This window comes from Bufo gargarizans, unplaced genomic scaffold (genome assembly GCF_014858855.1).
Source record: "Bufo gargarizans isolate SCDJY-AF-19 unplaced genomic scaffold, ASM1485885v1 original_scaffold_2057_pilon, whole genome shotgun sequence".
Lineage (NCBI taxonomy): Eukaryota > Metazoa > Chordata > Amphibia > Anura > Bufonidae > Bufo > Bufo gargarizans.
In genome coordinates, this window is record NW_025334625.1 from 118,386 (window position 1) to 137,404 (window position 19,019).

Genomic DNA, 19,019 nt, shown 5'->3' on the forward strand with positions numbered 1-19,019 from the left:
AGCATCTTTAATGTACTGTTATTTATGCATGGAACTATGTTCAGGCCTGTGTCAGGGACCAGATATGTATGTTTTAAGCGATGTGCGCTTTTGATTGTCTTTTGATTGTCATTTTGATTGTCATTTTATATGATACGGCAGGACGTAGCAATACGTCATTTCTGCTATTTTCTCAATAAAAAGAAAATTTTCAAAGAATATAACTACTATAATACTGCTCCTATGTACAGGAATATAACTACTATAATACTGCTCCTATGTACAAGAATATAACTGCTATAATACTGCTCCTATGTACAAGAATATAACTACTATAATACTGCTCCTATGTACAAGAATATAACTACTATAATACTGCTCCTATGTACAAGAATATAACTACTATAATACTGCTCCTATTTACAAGAATATAACTACTATAATACTGCCTCCTATGTACATACAAGAATACAACTACTATAATACTGCTCCTATGTACAAGAATATAACTACTATAATACTGCTCCTATGTACAAGAATATAACTACTATAATACTGCTCCTATGTACAAGAATATAACTACTATAATACTGCTCTTATGTACAAGAATATAACTACTATAATACTGCTCCTATGTACAAGAATATAACTACTATAATACTGCTCCTATGTACAATAATATAACTACTATAATACTGCATCCTATGTACAAGAATATAACTACTATAATACTGCTCCTATGTACAATAATATAACTACTATAATACTGCTCCTATGTATAAGAATATAACTACTATAATACTGCTCCTATGTACAGGAATATAACTACTATAATACTGCTCCTATGTATAAGAATATAACTACTATAATACTGCTCCTATGTACAAGAATATAACTACTATAATACTGCTCCTATGTACAGAAATATAACTACTATAATACTGCTCCTATGTACAAGAATATAACTACTATAATACTGCTCCTATGTACAGGAATATAACTACTATAATACTGCTCCTATGTACAAGAATATAACTGCTATAATACTGCTCCTATGTACAAGAATATAACTACTATAATACTGCTCCTATGTACAAGAATATAACTACTATAATACTGCCTCCTATGTACATACAAGAATACAACTACTATAATACTGCTCCTATGTACAAGAATATAACTACTATAATACTGCTCCTATGTACAAGAATATAACTACTATAATACTGCTCCTATGTACAAGAATATAACTACTATAATACTGCTCCTATGTACAAGAATATAACTACTATAATACTGCTCCTATTTACAAGAATATAACTACTATAATACTGCCTCCTATGTACATACAAGAATACAACTACTATAATACTGCTCCTATGTACAAGAATATAACTACTATAATACTGCTCCTATGTACAAGAATATAACTACTATAATACTGCTCCTATGTACAAGAATATAACTACTATAATACTGCTCCTATGTACAAGAATATAGCTACTATAATACTGCTCCTATGTATAAGAATATAACTACTATAATACTGCTCTTATGTACAAGAATATAACTACTATAATACTGCTCCTATGTACAAGAATATAACTACTATAATACTGCTCCTATGTACAATAATATAACTACTATATTACTGCCCAACAGTATTTTGTAGGGTAATTTTCTGGTTAGTTTCTGGTTGCATTGTATTTTATTTTAGCAGGTGAGATCAGCATGAATCCAGGAATGTTTGCTCCGGGGTGGTTACACATACTTTAGACATGAAGGTATAGAGTCATTTGAACACGCAGTTCCCGCTCACCTTCACAATGCCGCTGCCTCATGTCACAGTTATGCCGATATGTATGCAATGTGTCAGAGTCAGTGAGTTTTGCGGTTCTGTGTAATCGTAACAAGATAGGATTTGTCAATACATTTGCATATATTGAAAGCAGTTCACCTGTTACTCATTACTTTCTATAGGTAAGAGCCTCTATTGTCTATAGTGTTTATAGATGGGCGTGTAACGATCATGACACCTTTATTTATTTTTAAAGAATGAAAATGATTTTCCAAAAATAATCAGATTAATGATCCCCTGTCGCTCCTGTTCCAGCACTTCTTGGGGGTCCCTATTTATATCTACTTCCAGAAAATGACCCTTTTAATAAAGCTCCATTTTGCATGTAAAGCGAGATCTTTAGTTACTTCTGCAGCTCTTCATCTGGCTAAACTGCAGCAGAAAAGTGGAGAGAAAATAATACACAGTTTCTGCATCAGACTACACTGGGTTTCTTTGTAGTCTGTAACCATGGAGACACAAATGTCTGCATAGGAGTTTTATGCAACATTAGGAGATTTTTAATAATTTTTATATACAAATATTTGCATACACTGGAATAATATATTAGTTGTAAAACTATACTTACCTATCAATACTTACCTGCCGCTGCCTTCATTGGATGAGATCAGGTGATTGTCAGGTGAGAGGTCACATGATCGGGATGCTGGTCCTCACTAGATCCAGCACAGTGAGTGGAGGCTTCAATTAGAAGTATAAAAATAATGGGGGTCATTTAACAGAAACTTGCCCATTTTTGGTGCATTTCTGGTGCAGATTGTAGCGGAAAGGTTATTTGCGCCTCAGGCTGCAACCTTTTCCCTGCTCAAGCCAGGTCTAAAAAGGGGTCGTAATATATAGTGGATGGCACTCCAATTTCGTATAGGTTCCGGTGCTCAGTGGTAATAATCAATGTAGATATAGGTAAAGACCACGGCACTCGTATTAAAGTGATCAGAAAAAGTTCATTGTATTGTCCATCCCAAGATTAAATGTTATAACACTGGCCAACGTTTCGGTCCACCAGGACCTTGTTCACGGCCTTAGTGGTGTAGATTTGGAGGCGTCGGGTGGACTTCAAATCTACACCACTAAGGCCGTGAACAAGGTCCTGGTGGACCGAAACGTTGGCCAGTGTTATAACATTTAATCTTGGGATGGACAATACAATGAACTTTCTCTGATCACTTTAATACGAGTGCCGTGGTCTTTACCTATATCTAAAAAGGGGTCGTGGCAGGAATGTGACAGGCCGGCACGCCCGTCTCATTAATCATTTTCTATGCGTTTTAGGCACAGAAAATAGTCTAAATTTAAGCCAGCAAGAAAGCTGGCGGTGGATGCGCCAAAGTATGTAGAGGCCGGCGTCTCTTCATAACTTCTGAGCATCCAGCGCACGGGGTTATTAAGACCAGCGTCTAAAACACCGGTCTTAATAAATGACCCCCTCAAAATAAATATTTTTTTTTTTTTAAATAAAGCGATAAAATCCGCAAATAAAATCCGCAAAAGGTGCTGTCGAACATAAAAAACAGTAAACAAATGCCTACAAGTCACATGAAACGCCCAGCCCCCGTCAGGACATGCCATATATCAAAAGTACTCTCATACAGTGGAAACATTTTTTAAATTTTTTGACATAATTAAAAAAGCTCCCGGTAGTTACCGCACAATGAAAGATCAGTGTTTCCCAAAGAAGCCCAATTTGCCATTAAAAAAAGATGCAAAATTCCCTTTAATAACCTATAAAATAAGAAAAGTTGTAGTAGTGTCTGGTAACAGCGTGCATATTAAGGGTCAAAGAGTAAAAAATATATAATCCACGGTGTTCACCTCTCCTCCGCCGCTCCAGCAGTGATGCTCCGCTGCTAGTTATGGCGCATCACTGCCCCCCCCCCCCACCAAGATGCAAAGAAAATCATTCATAGGGATTTAGGAAATAGCTCTTCTAAACCAGACAACCCCTTTAAGGCCAGTAATCCATTGGTCAATCCACTAAGTGATGCAAACTGATACTACGCACAAAAGGGTTAACAGCTGTTACTACACGATCTGATCCTGGCTGCTTGCTTTGCCGCGAGAGACCGTGCATTACTGGCAGCGCGTTGCTTTGAGGTAGCGTTTCCATCTTCCTCACTGAGCAGAATTATTACAGTCAGCACCTCCAGAGCTGTCAGCAGATGGGCAGCGTGGTCCTCCCCGTGAATAGATGAGCAACAATGGTGGCCATGAATGTGTGTCCTGACGCTATGGAGGTGTTAAATAGTGTTGATCGCGAATATTCTAATCGCAAATTTTTATCGCGAACATTGGCACTTTGAGAATTCGCGAATATCTAGAATATAGTGCTAAATCTTCGTAATCGCGAATATTCTAGATTTTTTTATATCAGTACCCATGATGCATCACTGCTTCTAACTTGTGGGCCAATGAGAAGGCTGCAATATCTGTGACTTTAGGAGTAGTGTCGTTGCATGCGACTGACAGGTCTCTTGTGAATGTAGGGTCACAGCAACGTATGGATCCCGAACCCGTTCACGTTCATTGTGCCGCGCTCTTTGGCCACACAACGTTTGTCGCAGCCATAATAAAAGGTGACTTGCTCTGGATCAACACAGCAAGTCCTTAGAAGAAACTGTTGGTCTTCCGGGCAGGAGAGGACCAGTATGGATTACACCGCCATGCACACCGCCATGAGAGCCACCCGTCCATTAGTGGTCATAAAACCTGGCTGGCTTTCACCTGCTTGCCGCCTCAGGTGTGCAGCCCATAGGAGCTCGATCAAAGACAACCATTAAATACACATCAACAACAACAGGACTCTCTTCATTAGGGTAAGTAGTAGAGTGCGCCCGCTGAGCTAATTCCAGGGTTAATGGAGGCAGCGCTAAATGTCCTTTCATGTTGTTGTGCGCAGTTGTGGTTAGTTGTCACCTGAGGCTGTAGAATGATAACGAGATCCAGTGACTCATCTCTCCCCGGCTTAGTCACAGCAGGATATGAAGAATACCGCAACCTGCCCATGGTCATTTCACCTGAGAATGTGAAGAAAACTACAAGGTGGGAAGAAAAGCTCCTTAGTTGTGGCAGGAACATCCTTCCAAAGTCTACACCAGAGGAGCCCCAACTGTTCTTTACCTTGAAGGAAACATATAACAGGTGTTAAGGGGAAACAATGTCTATAAAAGGTGAAACCATCAATGTCCAATTACCAATTAGACTAACATCCTGATCCAGAGTTACATCCTGTATTATACTCCAGAGCTGCACTCACTGTTCTGCTGGTGCAGTCACTGTGTACATACAGTAAGCTCCTGAGCTCCTCCTAGTGGTAACTGCAAGCTTCTATAATAACACAGTACACATTAAGCTCCCCCTAGTGGTGGCTGCAGGAAGACAAAGATTGGGCAGAGGATTTGGAGCTCTGTATGACAAAAACCTGTCGATCAGATCGCTAAAAAGATATATTGGGAATGTTGAACTTTTAAAGTGCCAAAAAACCTTTAAATATAAAAGCAGAAACTTGAAATAAACAATCTTCTGTACGAAGAAAATGAAAGCAAAATGATAGGAGCATGGGAGAGCTTTTTCCTCCGGTTGTGGCTGACATTATAAACTGCTTATGTAACAGCTTCCTGCCGCTCACATCGGGTAATCCGGGTGTCAGGAAGCTGGGAAGTCAGTTTATTCCAGAGAAAACGGAAGTGTGCTGCGTCCGGGGGCTGCAGTCAATCTGCAGTATTATTAGACGCCACCCACACAGGGGACAGGGGGTGGTCTTTGTGTCGTACCGGATGCCCCGAGGGGCCACACAGGCTCGGCTGCACATCTTCCCCCTGTCACTCTGAAGCCTGACATTACATGCAGAGGAGTGATTCCAGCGAATGTCGCAGCCGCGCTTTTGGCCTCTTCTCAGATTCCGTTCCACATATTAATGATGTTCTTAACATAAAATCGCATTCATCGATGTGCAAGAGAAAATCTGGGGCGAGAGGCTCCCGAAATCTGTCACCATGTGATCAAACCGCCGCTGCGCGCACCTTACTGTGTCGTACCGTACAGGAGCGGTTCGGGCAAATAAAACGTTATCACTGTACCCCGAAACATTCAGCCAATCTGATACATTGTAACGAGTTCTGCATACAAATCAATCACAGGCAGCGGAACGTCCTGTATCTGGGAACGCTCTGAACGCTTGCAGCTCTTGAGCAGTAGAGGATACTGCCACCAATGGAATCATCTGGGTAAATCATGCGATTGCCGCCATCTTGGAAGCAATGAAGGCTGCTGTCTCTTTACATATAGCGTCTATGGGGCAGCGGGGGTTTGACTGGCATCCTCGGCAGTACGGCTTAGGGTCGCTATAACAGGAGCCTCTGTCTGTTCTTCCTCATGGGGAGACCCCCTTATGACGTCCATCTGCAGTAATTGGGCAGGACATTTATCATGATATACCGTACTAGAGCATAAGCCACCACTGGCTCTCCCCTGTGGACGGGGCTGGAATCTGTTCATGATGTGCGCCAAATTTACAATGTTGGTGCTTTGACAATGACTGAGCTGACATCTTCTTTGCAGTGGGAAATGTTGCGACCCCTTAATAAATCTGCCCCATGTTCGGCCACATCAGTAAACTGAAAACTGTGAGAAATGAGGAAAAGGCATCCTTTATGTTTACTCCATATTCACACCCAGTGATAGGGATGTAAAGGTTTTAGTTCTGAGTCTTGGGATTGATTTTCATTTAGCGCCATCAAGTGGCCAAAGTCAACAAATGCAACTATAAGATATCAGATTTGGGTGTCCGGATACATTTTCCTGTTATCATCTGCAGTCTCTGCATCTAAAGCAAGATGTTAGCCTACAAAAAACAAAAAATTATTAAAAGCCAGACTCCACCAGAAGAATAGTGAGTGCAGCTCTGGAGTATAACCCACATGCAGTCGTGCATATATACAGGGGAGCAAATCCTGCACTTGTGGCCCGTTGCTAATGGCGATCCCCAGCAAAATGCATACGGTAGAGGATGCCCGCGGCGAACCAAAAGTACCACAATAGACATCTCACACAAGGTAACAAGTGCGGATGTTATAATCAATATAACAAAACAATAACAAATACAGGTGCACTCTGCAGTCTCACTAAACCCTCAAACTGATTTTAAAATTGAGAGATTAGTCAACATGTCATACGGTGTAGAACATGTCTGAGCCCGGGCACCACGTCAAGGTTTCTCAAGTAGCCCGGGACCTAACACTCTCCTACCTGCGCCGTATGGGCAATTCCAGGAGCCAGTGGGCAAATTACAGGAGCATGAGGCCGGAGGATGCCGCTGGCATCCTCCACCGTATGCATTTTGCTGGGGATCGCCATTAGCAACGGGCCACAAGTGCAGGATTTGCTCCCCTGTATATATGCACGACTGCATGTGGGTTTGAGCACCTCCTGCTAATGCCACCTGGTCTTTTTGGTTTGTATATATAGATTTCTGGAGGTGTATAAACTCCAATTTAAATGTGCCTGTTTTCCATCTACAGGCCACATTTAGGTGCACCTGTGAGGCCTGGGCCATATCAGTCAGTCTTGAGTGGGACTCACAGACTCCTCCCTCCTCCCATTGTAAGCATGGATACATGCTGGAGGTAACTGGTGAGCTGTTTGTGAGTCGGCCTCATGCTCCTGTAATTTGCCCACTGGCTCCTGGAATTGCCCATACGGCGCAGGTAGGAGAGTGTTAGGTCCCGGGCTACTTGAGAAACCTTGACGTGGTGCCCGGGCTCAGACATGTTCTACACCGTAGGACATGTTGACTAATCTCTCAATTTTAAAATCAGTTTGAGGGTTTAGTAAGACTGCAGAGTGCACCTGTCTTTGCTATTGTTTTGTTATATCGCTATAACAGGAGCCTCTGTCTGTTCTTCCTCATGGGGAGACCCCTTTATGACGTCCATCTGCACTAATTGGGCAGGACATTTATCATGATATACCGTACTAGAGCATAAGCCACCACTTGCTCTCCCCTGTGGATGGAGCTAGAATCTGTTCATGATGTGCGCCAAATTTACAATGTTGGTGCTTTGACAATGACTGAGCTGACATCTTCTTTGCAGTGGGAAATGTTGCGACCCCTTTATAAATCTGCCCCATGTTCGGCCACATCAGTAAACTGAAAACTGTGAGAAATGAGGAAAAGGCATCCTTTATGTTTACTCCATATTCACACCCAGTGATAGGGATGTAAAGGTTTTAGTTCTGAGTCTTGAGATTGAGTTTCATTTAGCGCCATCAAGTGGCCAAAGTCAACAAATGCAACTATAAGATAACAGATTTGGGTGTCCGGATACATTTTCCTGTTATCCTCTGCAGTCTCTGCATCTAAAGCAAGATGTTAGCCTACAAAAAACTAAAAATTATTAAAAGCCAGACTCCACCAGAAGAAGAGTGAGTGCAGCTCTGGAGTATAATACAGGATGTAACTCAGGATCAGTACAGGATAAGTAATGTATGTACACAGTGACTGCACCAGCAGAATAGTGAGTGCAGCTCTGGAGTATAATACAGGATGTAACTCAGGATCAGTACAGGATAAGTAATGTATGTACACAGTGACTGCACCAGCAGAATAGTGAGTGCAGCTCTGGAGTATAATACAGGATGTAACTCAGGATCAGTACAGGATAAGTAATGTATGTACACAGTGACTGCACCAGCAGAATAGTGAGTGCAGCTCTGGAGTATAATACAGGATGTAACTCAGGATCAGTACAGGATAAGTAATGTATGTACACAGTGACTGCACCAGCAGAATAGTGAGTGCAGCTCTGGAGTATAATACAGGATGTAACTCAGGATCAGTACAGGATAAGTAATGTATGTACACAGTGACTGCACCATCAGAATAGTGAGTGCAGCTCTGGAGTATAATACAGGATGCAATAGGTCAAGACTAATTTTCAGGTTTTATGGACCTTGAAACATAAGTAAGAGATTTCTAAATAAGAGTAGCAGCACATTAACACTTTACAGACCTGTCATCTCATGCATTGTGATAAAGATTAATCAATGGGACAATTAGGCCTCTTTCACACGGGCGTCAGTTTTTTTGCCCGGATAAGAGCCGGGTGCGTTGCGGGAAAATGCGCGATTTTTCCGCGCGAGTGCAAAACATTGTCATGCGTTGCACTCGCGTGAGAAAAATCGCGCATGTTTGGTACCCAAACCCGAACTTCTTCACAGAAGTTTGGGCTTGGGATTGATGTTCTAAAGATTGTATTATTTTCCTTTATAACATGGTTATAAGGGAAAATAATAGCATTCTGAATACAGAATGCATAGTACAATAGCGCTGGAGGGGTTAAAAACAAAGTAAAAAATAATTTAACTCACCTTAGTCCACTTGATCGCGAAGCCGGCATCTCCTTGTGTCTGCTCTGCGCTGAACAGGACCTGGGGTGAGCTGCTGCATTAAATACCGGTTAAGGACCTTTGATGACGTCACTCCGGTCATCACATGGTACGTCACATGATCTTTTACCATGGTGATTCACCATGGTAAAAGACCATGTGATGACCGGAGTGACGTCATCCAAGGTCCTTAACCGGTATTTAATGCAGCAGCTCACCCCAGGTCCTGTTCAGCAGAGCAGACACAAGGAGATGCCGGCTTCGCGATCAAGTGGACTAAGGTGAGTTAAATTATTATTATTTTTTTTTAACCCCTCTAGCGCTGTTTTACTATGCATTCTGTATTCAGAATGTTATTATTTTCCCTTATAACCATGTTATAAGGGAAAATAATAATGATCGGGTCTCCATCCCGATCGTCTCCTAGCAACCGTGCGTGAAAATCGCACCGCATCCGTACTTGCTTGCGGATGCTATGCGATTTTCACGCTTCCCATTCACTTCTAAGGGGCCTGCGCCACGTGAAAATCGGACAATATAGAGCATGCTGCGATTTTCACTCAACGCACAAGTGATGCGTGAAAATCAACGCTCATGTGCACAGCCCCATAGAAATTAATGGGTCAGGATTCAGTGCGGGTGCTATACGTTCGCAGCACGCATCGCACCCGCACGGAATAGTCGCCCGTGTGAAAGGGGCCTAAAGCTACAAAGACATAACGATCCACTGGATATCTGATAAATGTGAAATAAGCGGGGGTCTGACCGTGGACACAATCACTGACCACTATGGGAGACCCTGATTTCATGAGGGGCAGGGTTGCCTCAAGGATGGGTTTGACTGTAAAGCGCTGCGGAACATGTTGGCGCTATATAAAGTTATAATTATTATTGAATAGAGCGCCAGACATGCAACCCGCTGCTCCATACAGACTCTATGGGAAGCAATGTCTCAGTGATCACTATTGGTCACATTCTGATAAATGTGTCACACTCAGCACAGCTCTGAAGCCCCAGCCTCTTTTTCTATACATCCGTCCATGGGGCAGATAAAGCATAGCTGCCCAGTATGGGGAGAGGGGGTGTCAGGGGGATTGGTAAAGTAGATGTAAGGAGCCTCAGCCCTGAGATGTGGCTCAGACCAATCTGAAATGCTCCACAGGATGAATGTTATACAAGAAAAGCATTGAAGATTAATTACCACTAAGGAGTCCTTCTCTGCTTACTGTGATCGGGACTGCCACCGCTGGACACTGGGACCGCTACTGGGGAGGAGAGGCGACTGGACAAGACGAAATACAGAGCAAATTATCCCTAAATACAGACCCCACACCAGACTATCCTTATATACAGACCCCAGACCAGACTATCCTTATATACAGATACCAGACCAGACTGTCCTTATATACAGACCCCAGACCAGACTGTCCTTATATACAGACCCCAGACTATCCTTACATACAGACCCCAGACCAAACTATCATTATATACAGACCCGACCATCCTTATATACAGACCCCAGACCATACTATCCTTATATACAGACCCGACCATCCTTATATACAGACCCCACACCAGACTATCCTTATATACAGATACCAGACCAGACTATCCTTATATACAGACCCCAGACCAGACTATCCTTATATACAGATACCAGACCAAACTATCCTTATATACAGACCCCAGACCAGACTATCCTTATATACAGATACCAGACCAAACTGTCCTTATATACAGACCCCAGACTATCCTTACATACAGACCCCAGACCAAACTATCCTTATATACAGACCCCAGACTATCCTTACATACAGACCCCAGACCAAACTATCCTTATATACAGACCCCAGACCAGACTATCCTTATATACAGACCCCAGACTATCCTTACATACAGACCCCAGACCAAACTATCCTTATATACAGACCTCAGACCAGACTATCCTTATATACAGACCCCAGACCATACTATCCTTATATACAGACCCGACCATCCTTATATACAGACCCCAGACCAGACTATCCTTATATACAGACCCCAGACCAGACTATCCTTATATACAGACCCCAGACCAAACTATCCTTATATACAGACCCCAGACCAAACTATCCTTATATACAGACCCCAGACCAGACTATCCTTATATACAGACCCCACACCAGACTATCCTTATATACAGACCCCAGACCAAACTATCCTTATATACAGACCCCAGACCAGACTATCCTTATATACAGACCCCACACCAGACTATCCTTATATACAGACCCCAGACCAAACTATCCTTATATACAGACCCCAGACCAGACTATCCTTATATACAGACCCCACACCAGACTATCCTTATATACAGACCCCAGACCAGACTATCCTTATATACAGACCCCAGACCAGACTATCCTTATATACAGACCCCAGACCAGACTATCCTTATATACAGACCCCAGACCAGACTATTCTTATATACAGATACCAGACCAGACTATTCTTATATACAGATACCAGACCAAACTATCCTTATATACAGATCCCAGACCAGACTATCCTTATATACAGACCCCAGACCAAACTATTTTTATATACAGACCCCAGACCAGACTATCCTTATATACAGACCCCAGACCAAACTATCCTTATATACAGACCCCAGACCAAACTATCCTTATATACAGACCCCAGACCAAACTATCCTTATATACAGACCCCAGACCAGACTATCCTTATATACAGACCCCAGACCAAACTATCCTTATATACAGACCCCAGACCAGACTATTCTTATATACAGATACCAGACCAGACTATTCTTATATACAGATACCAGACCAAACTATCCTTATATACAGATCCCAGACCAGACTATTCTTATATACAGATACCAGACCAGACTATTCTTATATACAGATACCAGACCAAACTATCCTTATATACAGATCCCAGACCAGACTATCCTTATATACAGACCCCAGACCAAACTATTTTTATATACAGACCCCAGACCAGACTATCCTTATATACAGACCCCAGACCAAACTATCCTTATATACAGACCCCAGACCAAACTATCCTTATATACAGACCCCAGACCAGACTATCCTTATATATAGACCCCAGACCAGACTATCCTTATATACAGACCCCAGACAAAACTATCCTTATATACAGACCCCAGACTAGACTATCCTTACATACAGACCCCAGACCAGACTATCCTTACATACAGAACACAGACCAGGCTATCCTTACATAAAGACCCCAGACCAGACTATCCTTATATACAGACCCCAGACTATCCTTACATACATACCCCAGACCAAACTATCCTTATATACAGACCTCAGACCAGACTATTCTTATATACAGACCCCAGACCATACTATCCTTATATACAGACCCCAGAACAGACTATTCTTATATACAGACCTCAGACCCGACTATCCTTATATAGAGACCCCAGACCAAACTATCCTTATATACTGACCCCAGACCAGACTATCCTTACATACAGACCCGAGACAAGACTATCCTTATATACAGACCTCAGACCAGACTATCCTTACATACAGATCCCAGACCAGACTATCCTTATATATAGACCCCAGACCAGTCTATCCTTATATACAGACCCCAGACCAGACTATTATTACATACAGACCCCAGACTTGACTATCCTAATATATAGACCACAGACCAGACTATCCTTATATACAGACCCCAGACCAGACTATTATTATATACAGACGCCAGACTAGACTATACTAATATATAGACCCCAGACCAGACTATATCACCAAAAAAATTGAACCACAATCTTCACAAAGTGAAAATCAAAAAACTTTATTGATAATGTATAATAAATACATACATATTAATAAAAGGCAGCACAAAAAGGTGGAACACAAGGATGAGGAACAGGACCCGAGAGGGGGCCGAGAGGTCAGCACACCAAAAAACAGGGAAAAGAATACAAGATGAAAAAACACCAAGACACCTCTAGACAATAAGCCCCAGACAATGCTGCAATAGAGGCAAATATGAGGGCAAAAAAACTTGGTGATTGGAAAAGAATAAGCATACCCTGGATGGTGTGTCGATCTCTCAGCCGCCTCCTGACCCAACGCCGTTTCACCAGTAACCTATTTTTTGGTGTGCTGACCTCTCGGCCCCCTCTCGGGTCCTGTTCCTCATCCTTGTGTTCCACCTTTTTGTGCTGCCTTTTATTATTATGTATGTATTTATTATACATTGTCAATAAAGTTTTTTTATTTTCACTTTGTGAAGATTGTGGTTCAATTTTTTGGTGATATTTGTGGCTCCATTTGTGAGTCTATTTTTTCGTGATTTATTTCTGTCCGGTAATAATTGGGTGGCCCCAGACCAGACTATCCTTGTATACAGACCCCAGAGCAGACTAGGCTGACGAGGCTGATAGTATTCAAGCTGCCCTTCTTATATTGGCCACCAGATAGACAACATAAGAAATGAGCAATTGACAATCATAAACTCATTTAAAAAATCCCTGATTGTACAAAATAAAAAATCTGAATTTATAGGCTCATATATGAGCTTCAAGATCATTACAAAAAATGTAAAGAAAATGATAAAAAATATATAAAAGTTTAAATCCCCCCCCCCCCTTTCCGTATAATACAAAAATAAATACCTAAATAACAATAAATAGAAAACATCATGGGTATCACCACGACCGAAAACGCCCGTACTATTAAAATATTTTAAAAAAAATGCTCTTAAAATGTAATAAAAGATGATTAAAAAGTCACAAACACTCCAAAATGTTATCAATAAAAACTACAGATTGTCCCGCAAAAAATGAGCCCCTAAACAGCTCAGTAGACATAAGTATAAAAAGTTATGGGGGTCAGAATATGGTGATGTAAAAAACATTTTTTCCAGGAAGCCCTCCATGACAGCACAGGAGGATGTCCTTTATACCTTTAAAGGGACAGGAAGCACAGAGAGGTTAAACACCCCTCCCCCTCCAATGCCAGTGTTCTTCCTGTCCCCTTAGGTTGGGGGTAACAGAGAGGTTCTCTGTTATATGAGAAAAAGTTATATCTTTTTTAAAGGCCCAGATTGGATCAGGGGGTCCTGCCTCTCCTTCCTTTCTATCCTTGGGCCGGCTAGCACCCCTCAAGGTGGGGTCCCCTGGCCTTACCAGTACCCATGAAGGGCGCCGGGTCTAGTTACAATGTCCGCTTCCTCCTACATTGGAGGCTTTCAGCTTCGCGCAGCGCTTCCTCCCTTCTTCCTTTCGTTGCTCTATGTGTATGTGCGTTGCCATGTTGGAGGTGGGCCCCGGCTTGCATTCCAGCGTAGGAGCGCGCCGGTGAAGTCCTCTCGCGAGATTCGGTGACAGGATGGACAGGCCTGGGTAAGCAAGCAATGGATCCATCCCGGGATTGCCGGGGGCACGCTAGGAAGGCACAGATTAACGGTGGCAGGAGGCAGGACTATAAAATCGGGAGATCAGTGTTGTGTATCTCTCTCCATGGAAGGTCCTGTGTCTGGTTGGTCCTTGCCGAGTTCAGAATCCTCTGCCCAGGGGCATGTAAGTTATTTATATATACACTGCCTGTCACAAAAAAAAAAGTTGCCACCAAAAAAAAAAGCCTTTTGCTTTGATTACGGCATGCTTTCGCTGTGGCATTGTTCCGATAAGCTTCTGCAATGTCACAAGATTTATTTCCATCTTGCATTGATGATGGTAGAGTCTGACTGCTGCGCAAAGCCTTCTCCAGCACAAAGATTCTCAATGGGGTTAAGGTCTGGACTCTGTGGTGGCCAATCCATGTGTGACAATGATGTCTCATGCTCCCTGAACCACTCTTTCACAATTTGAGCCCGATGAATCCTGGCATTGTCATCTTGGAATACACCTTTTGTAGGCCGCTCCATCCCCATTGACTATAATGGGGGCGGAGTTCCGGAGGTAGCGCACGGCGAGAGGCAGCCGGACTGAAACTCCGACATGCAGTACTTTTAGTCCGGCTGCCTCTCGCCGTGCGCTGCCACCGGAACTCCACCGTCGCCCCCATTATAGTCAATGGAGATGGAGAGGCAGTCCGGGGGCACACGTGGATTAGCGGCAGGACGGATCCGACAGGCTGTTCACACGCGGGAACAGCCTGCCGGACTCCCCTGCCGCTAGTGTTAAACTAGCCTAAAATCAGAAGATCTACTACACGGTTATCATGTTTGAGTTCTCTCGGACATCAGCTGGGCAGAGACAAATGTTCTGTCAATATCAGCAGTCCACCTGAAAGGGGAACAAAATGTTACCGCAGACTTTTTAAGCAGACACTCCAAACAACCAGGGGAGTGGTGTCTCAAGAAGGAAACTTTTCACCTACTTTGCAGAAGATGGGGGAAGCCGCAAGTGGATCTTTTTGCAACACGGAAGAATTCCCATCTTCCCTGTTTCTTCTCACTAAACCCGTGGGACAGACCACTGGCCAGTGGATGCCTTGTCTCAAAAATGGGACATGGATCTGGCTTATGCCCTTTCCCCGTTTACTCTGATTGGGTTGGCCTTAAAAAAAACTGAGATCAGAAAAAACTGCTCTGGTTTCCAGTTCTAGAAAACTTAGCATTGGAGGTACCGTTTTTATTTTCCCCAGAAGAAGACCTATTGTCTCAAGGGCCTCTATACCATCCACAAGTGCACAACTAGAAACCGAAAGCCTGGATTCTGAAAAGCAGATGCTGAGATCCAGAGGCTTGTCGGAAAAAGTGATATCTACTATGCTTCAGAGCCACAAAAGAGTCACTTCAGCCATCTATGGGAAGATATGGAAAAAATTTCATTCCTGGTATCTGCTTGCAGAAGGCTTCGGACTCACCTTCCATACAGGACATTCTAGAGTTTCTGAAAGAAGGTTTTGATATGGGTCTTCAACCCAGTACTGTACGATAAAAGTTCAAATATCGGCCTTAAGTTGGTTTCTTGACTTTCCTCTTGCAGAGCACAATTGGATAAAAACCTTTACTCGTGCTATCTCAAGGATCCGGCCTCCGGTTATAAAGTCAGTCCCTCTTTGGGACTTGTCGCTTGTCTTAGAAGAACTATGTAAATCTCCATTTGAACCATTAGACAGCTGTCACATTAAAATGCTCTCTTTTAAAACTGTATTTCTTGTGGCCATAACAACAGCAAGAAGAGTGGGCGAAACTCAAGCCTTTTCTTCAAGGGAACCACATATGAGAATCCTGGACGACAGAATTATCTTAAAGTTGGACCCGGCTTTTATGCCAAAGGTCGTCTCTACCTTTCACCATCACCAGGAAATTGTTCTACCCTCTTTTTGTACTGACCCAAGGAATGTGAAAGAACGGCTTTTTCATACTCTGGACCTTCGTCGGGAGGTAATACGATATCTAGAAGCCACTCGCCCCTTCAGGGAGGATTCAGCCCTATTTGTACAATTTGCGGAGAAGAACAAAGGGAAACAAGCTTCAAAGTCCACTATTGCAAGGTGGATTAAATCAACAATTCATCAGCATAGACTTCCCAGAACAGATCTTGCCCATTCAGGGTCACAGCCCATTCTACCCGATCAGTGTTGGCTTCTTGGGCAGAAAGAGCGAACGCTTCGGTGGAACAGATTTGCAGGGCAGCTACCTGGTCTAGTGTTCAAACCTTCTGTAGGCATTATAGATTAGACCTCTCTTCTAATACAGACCTTCCCTGTGGACGTAAAGTCTTACAGGCAGTAGTCCCTCCCTAAAATAGTTATCTGGTATTGCTCCATGTGTGCTGTCATGGAGGACGTCCTGGAAAACATAATTTAGTCTTACCTGTAAATACCTTTCCAGGAGTCTGACATGACAGCACCCTTATCCCCCCCCCCCCCCTTAGGCCCCTTTCAGACGGGCGAGTATTCCGCGCGGATGCGATGCGTGAGTTGAACGCATTGCACCCGCACTGAATCCCGACCCATTCATTTCTATGGGGCTGTGCACACGAGCTGTGATTTTCACGCATCACTTGTGCGTTGCGTGAAAATCGCAGCATGTTCTATATTTTCACGCAACGCAGGCCCCATAGAAGTGAATGGGGTTGCGTGAAAATCGCAAGCATCCGCAAGCAAGTGCAGTTGCGGTGCGATTTTCACGCACGGTTGCTAGGAGACGATCGGGATGGGGACTCGATCATTATTATTTTCCCTTATAACATGGTTATAAGGGAAAATAATAGCATTCTGAATACAGAATGCATAGTACAATAGCGCTGGAGGGGTTAAAAAAATAAAATAATTAAACTCACCTTAATCCACTTGATCGCGCAGCCGGCATCTCTTCTGTCTTCTTTTTTGCTGTGTGCAGGAAAAGGACCTGTGGTGACGTCACTCCAGTCATCACATGGTCCGTCACATGATCTTTAACCATGGAGATGGATCATGTGATGACCGGAGTGACGTCACCACAGGTCCTTTTCCTGCACACAGCAAAAAAGAAGACAGAAGAGATGCCGGCTGCGCGATCAAGTGGATTAAGGTGAGTTTAATTATTTTATTTTTTAACCCCTTCAGCCCTATTGTACTATGCATTCTGTATTCAGAATGCTATTATTTTCCCTTATAACCATGTTATAAGGGGAAATAATACAGTCTACACTACAACTAACCCAAACCTGAACTTCTGTGAAGAAGTTCGGGTTTGGGTACCAAACATGCGCGATTTTTCTCACGCGCGTGCAAAACGCATTACAATGATTTGCACTCGCACAGAAAAATCGCGCATGTTCCTGCAACGCACCTTTTCCCGCAACGCCCGTCTGAAAGAGGCCTTATTGTAGATTTGTATATATTGTTTACTTGAGTATCGGTTTCTTACATGTATTCTGTTACTTGACCGGTGTGATGATTTAGGACACTGGCATTGGAGGGGACGGAGGGGCTTTTAACCTGTCCCTTTAGAAGTATAACGGACATCCTCCATGGGAGCTGTCATGTCGGACTCCTGGAAAGGTATTTACCGGTAAGACTAAATTATGTTTTTTTACCAGTTTAAATTTATTTTTACACAATTTAGACATACCCCATATGTGTAGGTTTTGTATCCTTGTAATCGTACTGACCCAGAGAATAAAGGGCATGGGTCAGTTTTGCAGCAAAAAAAAACGCCGTGGGAACAAGACTCGTAAAACGGTCGAGTAATTGCGTTTTTTCCCCAATTCCACCCCCTTTGGAATTTTTTTTACTGATTCCCACTACATTGTATGTCATAATTATTGGTGGCATTAGAAAGTACAAGTTTTGCCGCTAAAAATAAGCCCTCATACAGCAATATGAATGGAAATATAAAAAAGTTATGGCACTAGAATAGTGCGGAGTGAAAGACGCAAAAATGTAAAATTGCAAGGTCCTCTAAGAGTTAATAAAGACCCTAGGCCAGACTTCCCCTAAATACAGTCCCCAGACCGGAGCCTCCATTCCTACAGACCCCAGGATAGAGGTAGATCTGCTCCGCTTGCCGTCCTTCTCACTCCCAGGAACCGCTGGGGCGGAGTCAGCACATTGGGGGCAGGGGCAGCACAGTGGGGGCGGTGCCTGGGAGGTACCAGAAATGCCTACAGTTACAGAGGAGGCACTTTTCATGGAGAATTGGGGATAAACCTGCCTCATACCCTGACATTTATAACACTCTTCATTCCAGCATATGACGGAGGTCAAGAGAGAAACAGATAACCCTCCGCCGGTGACTGTGGGCGGCGGCACAAGGCTCGGTGTACGGCCCCGGCCTCTACCACAGAAAGAGCCGCGCCACCTGCTGAGGC